A 17,604-nucleotide genomic window follows, 5' to 3' on the forward strand; every position below is an offset into this window, starting at 1 on the left:
ACTAGCTGGCTAAACACATACTTGGGCTAAACTTTTTTGACAATTACCAGACAACAAATATTATTCAAGAAATTCCAAACCAAAATCCCCACCATTTTTTTTCTGCTTGCTATATGGTACCAGAAAAATGTATAATATACATCAATACCATAAAACTATGTAAATGAATGAGCACTATTAAAGAACTGAATTGAATCTTTTGTGATTCTTTAATAACATCTGATAAATTCTGACACATCTATGTAAAAGTAGCTGCATTCCCTTATGGGTATAATTATATAAATGCATCATGTCAATCAATTAGCATTTATTAAGTGCATACTACATGCTGAACAGTAATCAAAGCACTAGAGATATCAAAAAACTCTTCTCAAAAAGCTCACAGTTTATTAAGGGAGGTAATATGCAAGCAACTATGTGCAAACAAGATATGACACAAAAAACCTTGAAATTTTGTTCAATGAATTATAGGATTTTAAAAAGAATATAAATTTATTATTTATTTTAATCCATAATTGCTGCATATTAGGAAACTAGTATTCTTCCCTCTCCCAATGCTGGTCAGATTCTTCTCTACAGCTTGACTCATACTTACACCATGCTACTACTTTTCCAATGAGAGACATAAGTTATTTTTAAGATAGTTTCCAATTCTAAAAGTCTATAATTCTAAGTGTCACATTAATTTTCACCATGAAGACATTCACATAATATGGGCAAAGTCTCAAGAACATGTATTACTACCTTTATTAAGTAGGTTCTTATTTACAATGGAATAAGGGAATAGAGCAAGGCAATAATAAACATTTTATATAATACTATCTATGTGCCAGGCACTGTGCTAAGCATTTTTTATAAATATTAACTCATTTGATCCTCAAAACAGCCCTAAGAGTTAATATTATCCCCATTCTACAGCTGAGGACATTGAAGCAAACAAGTTAAAGTAACTTTTCCAACTAATCACACAACTAGTGTCATTTGAACTCAGGTTTTCCTGACTCTAGGCTCAGGGCTCTATTCTTATTTATTTGACTCACAGGATAAGTTCTCTCCTTCCTCAGTTGAATCTTTCACAATCCGGATTCCTGCTCTCATACTAGGACACTTGGATACCTATGCTCTTCCCTCTTGGATACACTTTCACTTATACTCCAACTTCAGATGAGGAGGGAAGGGAACCAGAAGACTCTTTTTCTTTTCACTGTCATTTCCAAACTTGTCTTTGCCCCCCATTTACTTCTCTTCTGATTTTTATCTGTACTGATTTTGTTTATGCAAAAACTTGTTAATTTTATGTAATCATTATTACACATTTTACTTTCTGTGATCCTTTACATGAACTCTTCCTTTCTCCATAAGCTACCAATTATTTTGTTAATTACATCAACCATTATGTCTAAGTTATGAACCTTGTTGGAGCTCATCTTGTAGATGATGTGAGAGATTGATCTATACAGTTTCTTCCAGACTGCTTTCCAGTCTTCCCAAGTTTCTGTCGAATAGTGAATTTTTGCACTCAAAATGAAATTCTTACATTTATCATATCATGCTCACTTGCTTCGGTATATTGTAGACTTTGTTCCACTGATTATCCTCTCTTTCTTAACTGGTACCAACTTGTTAAAATGATTCTTGTTCTTTAGCAGAGCTTGACATCTGGTATTGCTAGGCTCTTTTCCTTCTGATTCCCCACCCTCCCCTCCTCAACTGAGATTCTGGACCTTTTATTCTTCCAGATTAATTTTGTTATTTTTCTAGCTTTTTAAAGTAATCCTTCAGTAGTTTGATTGGTATGGCACAGAAAAAATAAAATAAATAGTATTGTCATTTAATAAAAATGACCATTTATTCAATTATTTAGATCAAAGTTTGTAAAAAGAATATTTTGTATTTGATGCTAGGTTTAATAGAGAACCACTGGAGCTCCCTAACATGGAGGAGACCTGAGGCAGGGAGACTAGATAGAAAACTATTGCAAAAGTTCAGACAAAGGGTAATGAACTAGTTTGTTGGTGGTGCTAGTAGAAAGAAGGGTACATATGTGAAAGAAAGAAGGAACGACAAGATTGGAGATGTGGGATTAGTGGAAATTAGGAGTTGAGGATATTACAAAGGTTGCTGACCTGAAGTAACTGGGATGATAGTGATAATCTTCAACCCTAATAGAGAAGCTGAGAAGAGGTCCATTTTAAACATGAGTTTGAGATGCCTGTGGGACATAAAGTTCAAGGTGTTTAAAAGGCAGTTGGTGTTGTTAAGACTAGAGCTCAGGAGAGAGGCCAGCGATGTTTTTAGATCTTGGAGTCATCTGCACAGAGATGATAATTGAGCCCATGGGAGCTGATTGTGATCATTAAGTAAGGTAATACAGAGTGGGGGAAACAAGGTTCAGCATAAAGTCGGGGGGAGGGGGGGGGAAGTCTACACTAAGAGGACATAATATGGATGAAGAACAAGTGAGCCTGACAAAGTACCAACTGATCAGATAAGAGGAGAAACAGAAAAGGAGCTGGAGGAGGAGAGAAAGCAGTGTTCTTAAAACCAAGGAAGAGACTATCTAAGGGAGAAGGTATTCAATAATATCATTCTGAGGAGAAGCCAAAAAGATTGAAAACTGGAAAAAAGCCATTCAGTTTGGCAATTAGGAAATTGATAAATTTGGAGAAAGAAGTTTCAGTTTAATAATGAGGCTAGAAGTAGAGGGTTCTAGAAAAGTTGTGAGGAGGCAGCTGGGTGGCTCAGTGGATTTAGAGCCAGGCCTAGAGTTAGGAGGTCCTATGTTCAAATTTAGCCCCTGATACTTCCTAGCTGTATGACCCTGGGCAAGTCACTCAACTCCCATTGCCTAGTCCTTAACCACTCTTTCTGCCTTAGAACCAACATACAGTATTGATTCTAAGACAGAAGGTAAGGGTTTTAACAAAAATGTTTAAAAGAAAAAAAAAAGTTGTGAGAGGCAACAAGTATAGATAGTTTTCTCAAAGAGCTTAGATAGAAAAGGAAGGAAAGATAAAAGACGATACCTGCCAGATATAAGATGAAGCAATGTTTTTATTTTTAATGATTGGGGAGACCTAATAATAGCTAGCATTTATATATATTAGATACTCTGCTAAGCACTTTATACAGATATCTCATTTCATCATCACGACTCTTGAAAGTAGACTCTCACTCTACAGTTGAGGAAAGTGAGGCATGTTTGAGTTTAACTGAGATTAAGACTTACCCAGAGTCACACATTAAATGTTAAAAGTCTGAAGCTGGTACTGAACTCAGGTCTTCCTGATTCCAGACCTACCCCTGTTCATTGTGCCACCTAGCTGCCAAGAGCAGACATAGTCATAGATATGTTTATGCTGCACAGCAATACATGGGGGGGTGATCAAAGCAAAAAATAATAATTGGGATAATATAAAGGGGTTGGCCTTCCTCTTCATCAGAGACCAAGGTCAAGAAGGGAGATAAAGGTGTGATATGGTGATATGAGAGAAGGAAGAAGACAGAAGTGGGGACTTTCAGGAAAGGGCTACAACTATTTTTGGTGAAGTTTAAATTGAGGTTCTCAGAAGGAGGGTCGAGACACACAAGATATGAGAAATGAGGTAAGGCAACATTTGGAATAGCTATTCTGGAGAGTGGGATATCCAACTAATTGTAGTGGATCCTGTTTTGTGATTTTCCTAATCTCCAATAAGTTGCATGTGAAATGGGAGTTTAGCATGGCTTAGGTGATGAGGAATTGAAGTAGTGTAGGGTTATACTGGTTCACCAAGGAGTTAAGATAGGAAAGTGAAGAGAGTATAGCCAGGGTAGGGGTAATAGCCTAGGAAAAAACTGAGGGGTACAGGGAATGGTAGCCATGGTGAGTTTGAAAAAGAGTTAGGATTTTAAGGAACAGGGGAAAATAATATGATAAAAATTGATGAGATAATGAAATTTCTGAGTTGGCAAATATGAAAATAGACCACTTGTTTGTGATAGTTGTATCAAGGGTCGGGAGCCACATGGTGAATCAGGCAGGTTCTGCTCTGAAACAGATGATAGGAGTCTGTTGAGTATAACATGGGCGAGGATCTTTCCGGCAGTGGAGAGTAGTGAGATGCCTCTGTAGTTGTCACAGGCTGCTCGTGTGCCTTTGTTCTTGCATAGGGCTACAATGGAGGCATCTCTTAGTTCTGGGGGCATGTCTTCCTCTTCCCATATGCTGGTCAGCACTATGTGGAATGCCTGGAGCGCCTTTCCATTTAAGGCCTTGTACACCTCGGTTGGGATCCCATCTTTACCGGGTGTCTTGCCTGCACTCATTTGTTTAATGGCTTTTTGGACTTCTTCTAGTGAAGGAGGGACGTCAAGTTGTTCAATGGTGCGGTTTTGGGGGATCTGGTCAAGGGCGCTTTGGTCGACTGAAGAGGATCGGTTGAGATGCTGACTGAAGTGTTCTTTCCACCTGTTGCTGATGCCTTTTTTATCTTTTATGAGAGTGTCACCATCAGAGGATAGCAAGGGAGTGGTGGTGGGTTTTAATGGCCCATAGTCTTGAGGGCACTGAAAAATTGTTTGTAGTTTTTCATATCAGCAAACCACTGGATTTCTTCTGCCTTTTTTTCCCACCATCGGTCTTGCATTTTCCTGATCTCACACTGTGCCATGGCTTGGAGAGACTTGAATCTGTCCTTTTTAGGAGCAGAATTTGGGTTATTTTGCCACTCCATAAAGGCTTTGTTCTTTTTGCTCAATAGGTCTTCAATAGCAGTGTTGTTCTCGTCGAACCAGTCCTGGTGGTTGTGTTATTTGGGGCCTAGGACTGCCTTTGATGTTTCCTTCACTGCATCTCTGAACTGGTTCCATTTCTCGGTTGAGCTTCCAGTGAATGGTCCCTTGGCAGACAGCTTGTTGTCCAGGCAGGACTGGAATGTTTGCAAATAAGATGGATCTCTAAGACGACTCACGTTATAAAATGCGTGAACTGTCTGGGCGCGTTTTGGATGGTGAGGAGCAATGTACATTTGAAGAGTTGCTCTAACCAATCGGTGGTCTGTCCAGCATTCAGCTCCTCTCATGGCTCTGGTGATCTGTACATCCTGGATGTCTCGCCAGAGTACAATGATGTAGTCAATGAGATGCCACTGTTTTGATCGTGGGTGCATCCATGTTGTTTTATATTTGTTCGCCATTCTGAACACAGTGTTCGTGATGGTGAGTTCGAACTCTGAGCATTTGCTGAGTAGTAAGTAGTAGGCCGTTGTTCATTTTGCCCACGCCGTGTTTGCCGAATTACAATCGACAGCATTCAGCTTTCTAACGTCAACACTTTCAAGTACCTGGGCAGCACCATCGCCAACGACGGGTCCCTAGACCATGAGATTAATGCCAGGATCCAAAAGGCCAGCCAGGCACTCAGGCGGCTGCACTCCAAAGTCCTCCAACACAGAGGTATAAGCACTGCGACTAAGCTCAAAGTGTATAACGCAGTGGTCCTCAGCTCCCTCCTGTACGGTTGTGAGACATGGACACTGTATGGAAGCACATATAACAGCCGGAGCAATTCCACCAATGCTCTCTCCAGTCAATCATGAGGATCCAATGGCAGGACCGAATCACCAACCAGGAAGTCCTTGACAGAGCCAACTCCACCAGCATCAAAGTCCTGGTCCTCAAAACCCAGCTATGATGGTCTGGACACGTCATCCACATGGACCCAGCGAATACCAAGACAGGTATTCTATGGTGAACTGTCAGCTGGACTCAGGAAACAAGGCCGACCAAAGAAAAGATTCAAGGATCAGCTAAAGTCCAACTTGAAGTGGGCTGGCATTACACCAAAGCAACTAGAACTCGCTGCCTCTGTCAGAAGCAGCTGGCGAACCCACATTCACCAGGCCGCCACCACTTTTGAAGATGAACAACAGCGATGTCTTGCCGCTGCTTGTGAACGCCAACACCAGGCCACAACCGCACCTCCTGTCCCATGCCCCATGTGCCACAAACTTTGCGCCTCAGTCTTTGGACTTCAAAGCCACATGAGAGTACATCAATAGATGATAATGCACAAAGACAATTGTCATTCTCGGTCACCGAGAGACTACCACTAGTAATACCACTACTAGTCCTATGCCCAGGTACCAAAGAAAGATAAAAAGGACCCATAGGTACAAAATTATTTATAGCAGCTCTTTTTTCAGTCACAAAAAAAATTGAAAACTATGTGGATACCCATTAGAGAATGGCTCAACAAATTATGGTATGTTAATGTAATAGAATACTATTATGCTATAAGAAATAATGCAGGATGTAGTTTCAGAAAAACCTATAAAGATTTGTGTATGAATTGATGTAATGTGAAATGAGCAGAGCCAGGAGAACATTCTATATAATAATATTAAGATCAATAATACAATAACAATAATAGTAAACTCTGAAAGGAATTCTAACCAACTCAGGGACCAACCATTATGCTAGAGAACTCAAGGAGTTTCATTTTTCTTGCTTTTTCATTGGGGTGGAAATTGGGGGGAGGTAGAACAGGGAGAAAAAAATATAATTAAAAAAACATAATGTAATTTTCTCTAAGTGTCACATTGCTAAAACCAGTAAATGTTACAGAAATATTAGCACTAAAAATAACACAATAGCAATCTGGTTCAATTTCCTCTTAATTTGCCCAAAGCATCAATTTCTTAAAGTATGTACTATTTTATGGTCCCCTAATTTGCACATTAATACAAATAACTAATTAGCTTTTAATAGTGAACCTCAGAAGTCACCACTATAATGATGAACATTTATGGCATTAATAGACAACTACAGAATAAAAAAAATCACTGATAAGTAAAATTTATATAACATCTAAGTCATTGTTACCCAACCCGGATCCTGAAGACATTACTCATATATATCCTGGCTAACATTTCCCTCCACAATTCAGTTTCTGAATTTTTTTCCTTCACAGATTGCTTAGGGCTACCTTGACTACCTTTTGTTTTGTTAACACTCATGCTCCTTTCAGCATCCTAATTGGAACTCAGAAATGAAAGGGACACCAAACAAAAGATAGGCATTCTAACTCTAGTTATAGCTTTCAGAATCTCCTAGCTGTTTGAATCTTGCAAGCCATATAATCTTTTTCTTCATATGTAACTCAGTTTTTTCATATGTAAAATAAAAGATCTTAATATCTGACTTTTGTAAGGATTTAGTATACCTTAAAGTTCAGTATAAATGTGTTACTATTTTTTATTATTCTCAAAGAATTGAACCAAGTAAGGTAAATCTGTAACATAAAGTATTTCTTTCTTCACACTGTCCCAATTAATCTGTCAATATTTGCTGATTTTGTATAGCAGAGTTCTTTTCTCTTCCTTTTCTCAATATTATTGCACCACGGCATCATTTTCTCAAAGGACTAGTTCTCTACTTCCCCTTGAATTTTCTTTTGGTCAGTGTATGTCCTTCTGACTCCTAACCATACAAACTCACATCAAATCAAGAAGGAGGAGATCAATGAATTAAATGAAATAAAATAAATAAAATAATAAATAAATACAAATAAAAACTAAATTGGAAATCCTAAAAATTAAAGGAGAAAAACTAATAAAACTAATAAATAAGAGCAGGAGCTTGTACTTTGAAAAAAACAAAATAAAATAAAGTACTGGTTAATCTAATTTTAAAAAGAAGAGAATCAAATTAATAGCATCAAAAATGAAAAGGGCGATCTCACCTCTAATGAAAAAATTAAGACAATTATAAAAAGCTACTATGTTCAATTATATGGCAATAATTATGATAACCTAGGTGCAATGGACAAATATTTACAAAAATATAAAATACCAAGATTAACAAAAGAGGAAATAGAATACTTAAATAATCCCATCTCAGAAAAAGAAATTGAACAAGCCATCAAAGAATTCCCCAAGAAAAAAAATCCCTTGGACCTGATGGATTCACAAGTGAATTCTATCAAACATTTAAAGAATAACTAATCCCAATATTACACAAACTATTTGACAAAATAAGCAAAGAAGGGGTCTTAGCAAATTAATTTTATGACACAAATATGGTACTGATTCCTAAACCAGGAAGACCAAAAACAGAGAAAAAAACTACCGACCAATCTACTTCTTCTTCTTCTTCTTTTAAAAAACCCTTGGAATCAAGACTGTGTTTTGGTTCCAAGGCAGAAGAGTGGTAAGGGTTAGGCAATGGGGGTTAAGTGACTTGCCCTGGGTCACACAGCTGGGAAGTATCTAAGGCTAGATTTGAACCTAGGACCTCCCAACTCTAGGTCTGACTCTCAATCCACTGAGCTACCCAGCTGCCCCCTAGACCAATCTTCTTAATGAACATAGATGCAAAAATCTATGCAAAAATAAAATACTAGCAAAGAGACTACAGCAAGTCATCACAAGGATTATCCACTATGACCAAGTGGGATTTATACCAGGAATACAAAACTGGATTAACACTGGGAAAACCATCCATCCACATAATTGACCATATCAATAGCCAAAATAACAGAAATCACATGATTACCTCAATAGATGCAGAAAAAGCCTTTGACAAAATACAACACCTGTTACTATTAAAAACACTAGATAATATAGGAATAGAAGGGCCTTTCCTCAAAATAATAGACAGTATTTATTTAAAACCATCAGCAAGTACCGTCTGCAATTGGGGTTAAGTTAGGAATCTTCCCAATAAGATCAGGAGTAAAGCAAGGATAACCACTAACACCATTCATTATTATTTAATTTTGTACTAGAAACTCTAGCTGTAGCAATTAGAGAAGGAAAAAGAAATGGAAGGGATTAAGTAGGCAATGAGGAAACTGAACTATTATCCTTTGCAGATATGATGTTATACTTAGTGAAATGCTTAGTAGAAATAACTAATAACTTTAGCAAAGTTGCAGGATATGAAATAAATTCACAAAAATCATCGGCATTTCTATTTATTTCCAAAAAAAGTTAGAAATAGAAATTCCATTTAAAATCACTCTAGGTAACATAAAATATTTGGGAATCTATCTGTCAAATCTGGCCTCAGACACTTCCTAGCTGTGTGACCCTGGGCAAGTCACTTAACCCTTTGTTGCCTAGGCCTTACCCCTCTTCTGCCTTGGAACCAATACACAGTATTGATCCTAAGATTTAAGGTAAGGGTTTAAAAAAAAAAAAGCAAAATAATATAACTGAGATACCATCTCAAACCTTTAAGATTGATTAATAGAACCAAAAAGGAAAATGATAAATGTAGGAGGGGATGTGGGAAAATTGGGAAACTAATATATTGCTGGTGGAATTGTGAACTGATATCACCATTCTGGAGAGCAATATGGAACCAGGCTCAAAGAGCCTCAAATTTATGTATATACCCTATGACCCAGCAATACCACTACTGGGTCTATATCTCAAAGAGATCTGAGATAAATTGGAAAATGAAGGGATGAACAAGTTGCGATGTATCATTGTAATGGAAAGACTTTTATGAATTGACAAAGTGAAATGAGCAGAATTACGTGAACAATGTAGACAATAACAGAAATATGATCAACTGTGAAGGACTAAACCATTATCAGCAGAGTAAGTCTCCAAGAGGATCACAAAGAACTCATGATAAAAATGCTATACACACCATAAAGGAATTGTCAGTCTACTTATCAAAGCATGCCAGCTTCCACTATTTTTCCTTCATGAGATTTCTATTATATATGTGTGATATGTGACTTCTATTGGGATGAGCAAAATAAGGAAATGTTTTACATGGAGAAAACTTGAATTCTAAAATGTCGAAAATTGTTTCTACATATAATTGAAGAAAAAAAAGCCCCTCTATGATCTTTTTTTAGTCTAAGGACTAAAAACCTAACAAGCTGTTCCTATTTAAGTCTCAACAGAGTTCCTAAAGAATGTCTTTTAAATGGGCCCTGGACAAAGTCAGGACATTAATTCATTGCTGGTGGGGTTGTGAATTGATCCAACCATTCTGGAGGGCAATTTGGAACTATGCCAAAGGGCAATAAAAGACTGTCTGCCCTTTGATCCAGCCATAGCACTGCTGGGTTTGTACGCCAAAGAGATAATAAGGAAAAAGACTTGTTACAAGAATATTCATAGCAGCACTCTTTGTGGTGGCCAAAAATTGGAAATTGAGGGGATTCCCTTCAATTGGGGAATGGCTGAACAAATTGTAGTATGTTGGTGATGGAATACTATTGTGCTCAAAGGAATACTAAAGTGGAGGAATTCCATGTGAACTGGAACAACCTCCAGGAATGGATGCAGAGTGAGAGGAGCAGAACCAGGAGAACATTGTACACAGAGATTGATACACTGTGGTACAATCGAATGTAATGGACTTCTCCATTAGTGGCAATGCAGTGATCCAGAAAAACCAGGAAGGATCTATGAGAAAGAACACTTTTGAATGAGAAACATCCACATTCAGAGAAAGAACTGTGGGAGCAGAAACACACAAGAAAAATAACTACTTGATCACATGTGTCAATGGGGATATAATTGGGGATGTAGACCCTAAATGAACATCCTAATGCAAACACCAACAGCATGGAAATGGGTTTTGATCAAGAACACACGTAATACCCTGTGGAACTGAGCAATTACGGGAGGGGTGGAGAGAGGAATAGAATATGATTTTTGTAAACAAGGAATAATGTTTGAAATTGACCAAATAATTTTTTTTAATGGAAAAAAAATAAATGGGCCCTGGATCAATTTTTTACAAATAAATCTTTATTGCACAAGGTATATGCTTAAATACTTCATGAGAGATACAAAAAATTGCCACAATCAGTTCAACCAAGACAATATGTCTACTTGAGTAAATACATTATTTTGAGAATCCTAGGAAATGGCATGAGGAAGGAAGCCTCCATCTATTTAAAAATTTTTTTTTCTTAAGTCTGCTAGTGAACTCCTATATGACTTGGAAAAAGTTACACAATTTTGATAATTATAGTTCTGAGTCAAATAACTAAAACTTGAGACAAACTATGATTCCAAATTGTAATGCTTCATTTATCTGAGTGAGTCAATTTTCCATTTAACTTTTTTAAATGAATTTTAATATTTCCTCCTTGTTAGTAGAAATCTTTCTACAACATTATCCTTTCTTCTTTTAGTAAACTGAAAACAATTTTGTTGATGACTTGGAGTCATTATCAGCATCAACTATACTGTGGACCCTGTGATCTGTCAGAAGAACTAGGCTGCAATCCCCAATTTGTTACTTTGATAGTCTTGAGTATGTCAAATTCACTCCTCAACCACTAACAAGAAATAATACTACTAACTTATATTTCCCAATTTACCAAACAACTGAAGTAAAGGGTTTTGCAAATCATAAAGCATATACAAGAGATCCCAAAAGTCTTGAAGTTTTAAGCTACTAAAGCTTTAGGTGTACCCAGATTTCTTCTTTTCCACTTCTCATCTACTAAAGCTTAAAATTATACTAAGACTTCTGGAACATATAAATGTCCCTGTATAAATATCTTGCCCTAAGAGGCTATCATGGCATATAATCTAGTTTCTGTATATGCTGTTTCCTTGAACCTAGCTCTCAGCTATCTCTTCTCAGTGCTATCAACATGTCCCTTCTAGGAAATGCCTCCACTTTCCTCCTGAATTATAATCTTCTATCTGTTGTTTTCTAAAGAATAGATTGCCAAAGTTAAGCACGTTATATTTGTTAAAAGTCAGTAACCTGAATTTCAAATACGTTGCTTGTGTAAGCCTGGCTTGAGGGTGCCCATACCTCTAAAAAAAAACAACAACAAAAAAAAACACCTTCCAGGTTTGTGGATGTCTAGTTGAACTTGTCATAAATCTCACTGTCAAGAACCAAATAAACTGGTATACATTGTATCCAAACCATGGATACAACAAGAAAGACTACTTTCTCTATGGTGAAAAAGGATTGTCTTAACCTTAGTTACAATTCCTGTCTCAGACACTTACTGGCTGTGTGATTTCGTGTAAGCCACTTAAACTTCCCAATGTCTCATTTTACTCATCAGTGAAATGGAATAATGGCAAATTTTTTCCCCAAGATTGTTATGAAAATCAAATGAAATAACATAGGTAAAGTACTTTGCAAACTTTAAAAGCTATAGAATGAGCTATTATTATCTATACCTAATAACAAATAACAAATTAAAAACCAAGGAAACATCCAGTTGATTCACTATTGGTGGAATTTGTCAATTCTGGAAAATACTGAACTATGTCCCCAAATTCCACAACTGATATATGACTTTTGACCCAGAAATACTACTCATCAAGCTCATTCTCCAAAAAAAAAAATCAAAGAAAGTAGAAAGGGAGTCATATATTAAAAAAAATGTCTATGGTTATTATTTTTTGTAGTACCAGAGTATTTTTGTATTTGATTCTGGATGTGACAGGAAGACACAGGAATTTGCCGAGTAGGGGAGTGACATGATAAGACCTAGGCTTTTATTGTTGTTCAGCTGTATCCTATTCTTCATTACCCTGTTTGGGGTTTTCTTGACAAGGACATTGAAGTGGTTTGCCATTTCTTTCTCCAGCTCATTTTACAGATGAAGGAACTGAAATAGTTAAGTGACTTTCCCAGGGTCACACAGCAAGTAAAGGTTTATGGTCAATTTTTAAATAAACCCTAACCCTTGGTCTTAAAATTATTTCTAAATTCAAATCTAAACTCTAAGACAGGAAGGGTGAGTTTTAGGGAAGAAGAAAAGCCAGTTATCTTCTGAGATTACATGCAATTTACCTTGTATATATTATGTGTATAACTGTTTACATGTGGTCTCCCCCATTATTAGGTGAGCTCCTTGAGGGCATGGGCTGTTTTTGCTTTCTTTGCATCCAAAATGGCTGGCAGTACTAAATGCTAATCAACTTCTTAATAAATGCCTGATGACTAGATTTAATAATGCCATAAAATGTGAATGGATCAAATAATCCAATTAAATGAGTGGATTTTAAGGAATTATTTTCTGGGCAAAATAAAAGTCTAATATTAAAAATTGAATTAAAAAAAAACAGGTGTAAATTGCAGAAGCCAATATTTGCTTCATGCAAGGAAAAATGTTTAGTACTATTTGAAATTTGGAGATCCTGTGCCTGGAGGATATAAGGCAAAGACTGGAATTTTAACTTGTCTCAAATGTTCCATGGTGAATTGTCTTCAGGTCTCAAGTGGAGGGAAAAGCCTCAGAGGCCTTGTGACAATTCTTACATTCTTCAGTATTAAACCTTAACTCTAAGTCTGCCTTAAACTAAATTATTTAAGTTACCCAGCTATACTTTATCCTAAAAATGAACAGATAGGAGAAGTAGAAAAACACTTTATCTAAAATTCAACCCCCAAATCTTAAGAAGTAAAAGTGAAGAAGTCAATTAATTTAGATTTTTACACCAATGGGTCCTTTTAAGTAACTTCTTATTCAAAGGTAAGAATTTGATTACACACTCCTGGAAAGCTGTAAGAATTGACCACTAAGGTCTTTTCCTACTTAAGGACACTGACTGAAATCTTAGTTTAATTAGTTCTTTATTTTTTATATTCTTCTCTCATAGGTTTGGTGTTGTTTTTTTTAAAACCCTAACCTTCTGTCAGTATCAAAATTCCAAAACAGAAGAGTGGCAAGGGGTAGGCAATTGGGGTTAAGTGTCTTGCCAGGGTCAGACAGTAAGTATTTGAGGCCAAATTTGAACCCAGATGCTCCTGTTTCCAGGTCTGGCTCTCTATCAACTGAGACACCTAACGTGCAATTTAAAAAAAAAAAGAAGAAAGAAAGAAAGAAGGATTGCTAAAGTTTGGGGAATTAAAAAAAATGTTCCATGCATACATTTTAAAATATTGGACTGCTTCTTAACTAATCCAGCTATGTGTTAAATATAAATTTCCTATTGTTGCTATAAGTTTGAAACTAAGGATATTTCCTAAATACAAGAAGACTGTGTGACTAAAACATGTGAAATCTATAAGAGCTTGTAGAATGAGTCTATTTTAGTGACTATTTTCATAACCTTGGGTCCCCCAAAAGACTTGTTCCTTTAAAACTAGTTTACATGGAAAAACTACAAGCCATTAATAGTATTAGCTAGAATTTGTGTAAAAAATTTATCATACTATTCACAAAAACTGAAGATAAAAAAGGCATACAAAAAATTAGCAGCATTAAATTTAAATGATTTTAGATTGTTATATAATTGAATTAGGCAATTAATGTGAAGAATAAAATTAGATTTCCTTAGCTGCCTTTCTATGACTTTTCTTCATGATAGGTTTTTTCATAAACTGATATACTAATTTATTGTTAAGAGTATCTACTTGATATAAATTAATGCACTAACAGCCAATAGCCTTTAAAACAGTTTGTTCTCTAACTAGGGGAAATGTCCCTTGTAACCTGTTTATTCTACTCATTTATTAAGCAAATCTTTTTTTTTCATAGACATTACATAAAGTAAAACGAATGCCTAAGCCTACACCAATTTGTCATATCTTCCTACTCTATATTAGTAACATCTAAAGAAAAAATTTTGGGGGGGGGGGTGGGGGTGGGGGCAGTTGGATGACTCAGTGGACTGGGAGCCAGGCCTAAGATTCAAATATGGTCCTAGATTCAAATATTGACTCAGACAGTTCTTAGTTGTGTGACCATGGGCAAGTCACTTAACCCCCATTGCCAATTCCTTACTGCTTTTCTGCCTTGGAACTAATACACAGAAGTGATTCTAAGACAGAAGGTTAAGAGTTTTTTTTAAAAATTGTTTTTCTTTTAAACAGTATTGTATAACTTCCTTTAAAAAGTAAAAAGAAAACCGAAAAATTAGTTAATACATCTAACAACATGTGGTATTTTTTCAATACTAGAATAAGCTATAGTATAGCGTTAGGACTCAAAACTGCAGGGGAAATTTTCTTGTTAAAAATAGGTTACTATAGTTACCAAATGTTTGCCCTTACAAGCAAGACTTAAATGAAACGTCTGGATTTCCCACATGTACAGTGAAAAGCAGTTAGGAGTATACATGAGTTATTTCACACACAAATTAGGACTCTACCACTTCCGTTTCAAAGTAGCTATTATTTGGGAAACACAAGAGAATATGATTCATGTTTTTTTTTGGGTGGAGATAGAAATACTGAATGTAACTATTTAAAAATCCTAACTGATGACTCACAACAGTTTGGGGGGCCTTTTTCATATTTCTGTCTTCTTTTTTAACCAAGTAATTATACTAAAAGTTTATTCTGTTGTTTCAAAAGAGGGATATATGGATGAGGTTTTTTTGAAAATGATTTTCATTCTAGCTGTAAACAAATTCAAGTCTCTGGTAAGCTTGCAAAAATACTTTTTGAGTAAACATCACAACTTACTAATGTTCGTCAGTGAAAACAGAGTGAACTCTTTGATGTAACATTTTCTGAAACCCTTAAATGGAATGGTGGGGCCCCATTGAGAATTGTCAGCTTGCCCATTCTCAACTGTGTATATAGCTTAAATGGCTGCCAAACACTGTGACTCTCGGTTTAAACATACACACATACAAACAGAAAGACAGTTTTTTTGATTCGGCACTTCAAAATTGAGTTTTTAAATAATACTTTAGGATATTATGTAGAAGAAAAAATTTAGCCCATTATTATTATGTGATCTTTTAGGACATAAGAGATTTGTTTGTCTTCCCTTTGCAGATTTTAATGTTATCATTTCTTTTCAAGGCCAGAAAGGAATGAAGGAATAAGCATTTATAGAGAATCTACTATGTGTCAGGCAGTGTGCTATTTACTTTTTAAAAAATATTGTTTCATTTGATCCTTAACAACAACTGTGAACTATCATTATCATCCCCATTTAACAGCTGAAGAAACTAAAGCAAAACAGAGGGGCAGCAAAGCAGGATAGTGGATAGAGTGCCATATCTAGAGTCGAGCAGAATTCAGTTCAAATCTGATCTTAAAAACTTCTTAGCTATGTGACCCTGGGCAAACCACTTAAGCCTGGCTTGCTTTCAATAACCAAAGTGATTTTCTAAAGCACAGGTTAGACCATGTCAGCTTTCTCTCTCAATAAACTCCAGTATCAAATACAAATGCTCTATTTGGCATTCAAAAGCTTCATAATCTAGCTTCTTCTTACCTTATAACTTAACTTCCCTCCATGTACTGTTCTATGCAGTAAAATGGGTCTCTATGAACATGTGAATTCTCTGACTATCCCCTTTTCTTGGATTGCTTTCCCTCCTAAACTCTACCTACTGAATTCCCTGGTTTCCTTTAAGTTCCAACTGAAATCCAATATCAATCTCTTAATTCTAGTGCCTTCCTTCAACTATTTTCTCTTTGTGCTATGTATACTTATTTGTGTATGTTTATTTATTGCTTCCCCCATTTGATTGTGAGGTTCTTGAGGTTGGAGACTGTTTTCCCTCTTTGTATCCCTAGCTCTTAACACAGTGCCCATCCTAGTAGACACACATACCATCTGTATGACCTTGGGAAAGTCACGTCATCACTCAAGGCCTGTAAAATGAGATTATTGAATTAGGTGTCTCTTTCTCACTTTTAACCTAGTTCTGGTCCTGATTTTCCAGTTTTTCACTTTGCCCCATTTAGCAACTCACCACTTTAAAGGACTGGAGAGGTTGAAATACCATATTTCAGAAGGCAAACTGATTATAATCCTATGGAGGTGGAAGTGGGGAGAGAAGGGGTAGTATTTTTTGGACTCTTAATAAAATAAGAGTTCCTTGAATGTAGAAACTAAACAATGAACAAAAAATAATGAACTGGCACTGTCATCATCAAGAGTCATAAAGAAATTTATTAAGACAAAGCCTGTGAATGGTTCTGTTGCCTTGAAGTCCCAGAAAACTAGAAAAAGATATGAATAAGGATGAAGGTAAGAAGGTACAGGGAAATTATCTCTCATCATCAGGACACATAAGTAGACATCTAAATAAACAAAAGTTAGGTGGTTGAAGAGCAACTAACATTTCAACCTCCCGTTCATATGAATTGGTCAAAAGGGGCAAGAATACACACAACACAACTAGGTACAGAATATAGTTCATTTAAGAGGGAAATGTGAGGGAAAGGGGAGAAGGGCAGATTAAGGGAGGTCTAAGTCTAACAACAAATTCTATTTATGCATTCTGATTATGTGAGATAATGTTCCCTAATCTTCCTCTTCTCTAATCCCCACCCCCCCAAACTGTATTCCTCTTCCCCTTTTTTCAATCCTCTATGATAGACATAATGATTCAGTGTAGGGAAAGAGGGGAATGGTAAATTACCTGCCATTTAGATAGAACTTCCTTATCCCTTCTTGCCTTCTCACCTCCACTCCCTCCTTTTCTGCTTCCCATTTTCTCCCATGAGAATGTAAGCTCCTTGAGGATAGGGAGTGTCTTTTTCATATCTGTTTTCCTGGGGTGTAGCATAGTGCCTGACACATAGGAAAGTACTTCATAAACAATGACTGAAAGCCTTCATAGCATGGCAGAACCTGTTAAAGAGTTTTCACTCCATTGGCAGTATTCTAGAACCATTTGGGAATTAGAGAGGGTTATTTCCTAAGAA

General features: G+C 36.3%; 1 protein-coding gene across 1 annotated transcript in view; it reads right to left on the reverse strand.

Moving 5' to 3' along the window:
* Nucleotides 1–17,604, reverse strand: part of ANKRD28 (ankyrin repeat domain 28) — a 198,939-nt gene that overhangs the window by 136,329 nt on the left and 45,006 nt on the right. The gene's annotated exons all lie outside the window — the stretch shown is intronic.

This window comes from Monodelphis domestica, chromosome 5, assembly GCF_027887165.1.
Source record: "Monodelphis domestica isolate mMonDom1 chromosome 5, mMonDom1.pri, whole genome shotgun sequence".
Taxonomy (NCBI): Eukaryota; Metazoa; Chordata; class Mammalia; order Didelphimorphia; family Didelphidae; genus Monodelphis; species Monodelphis domestica.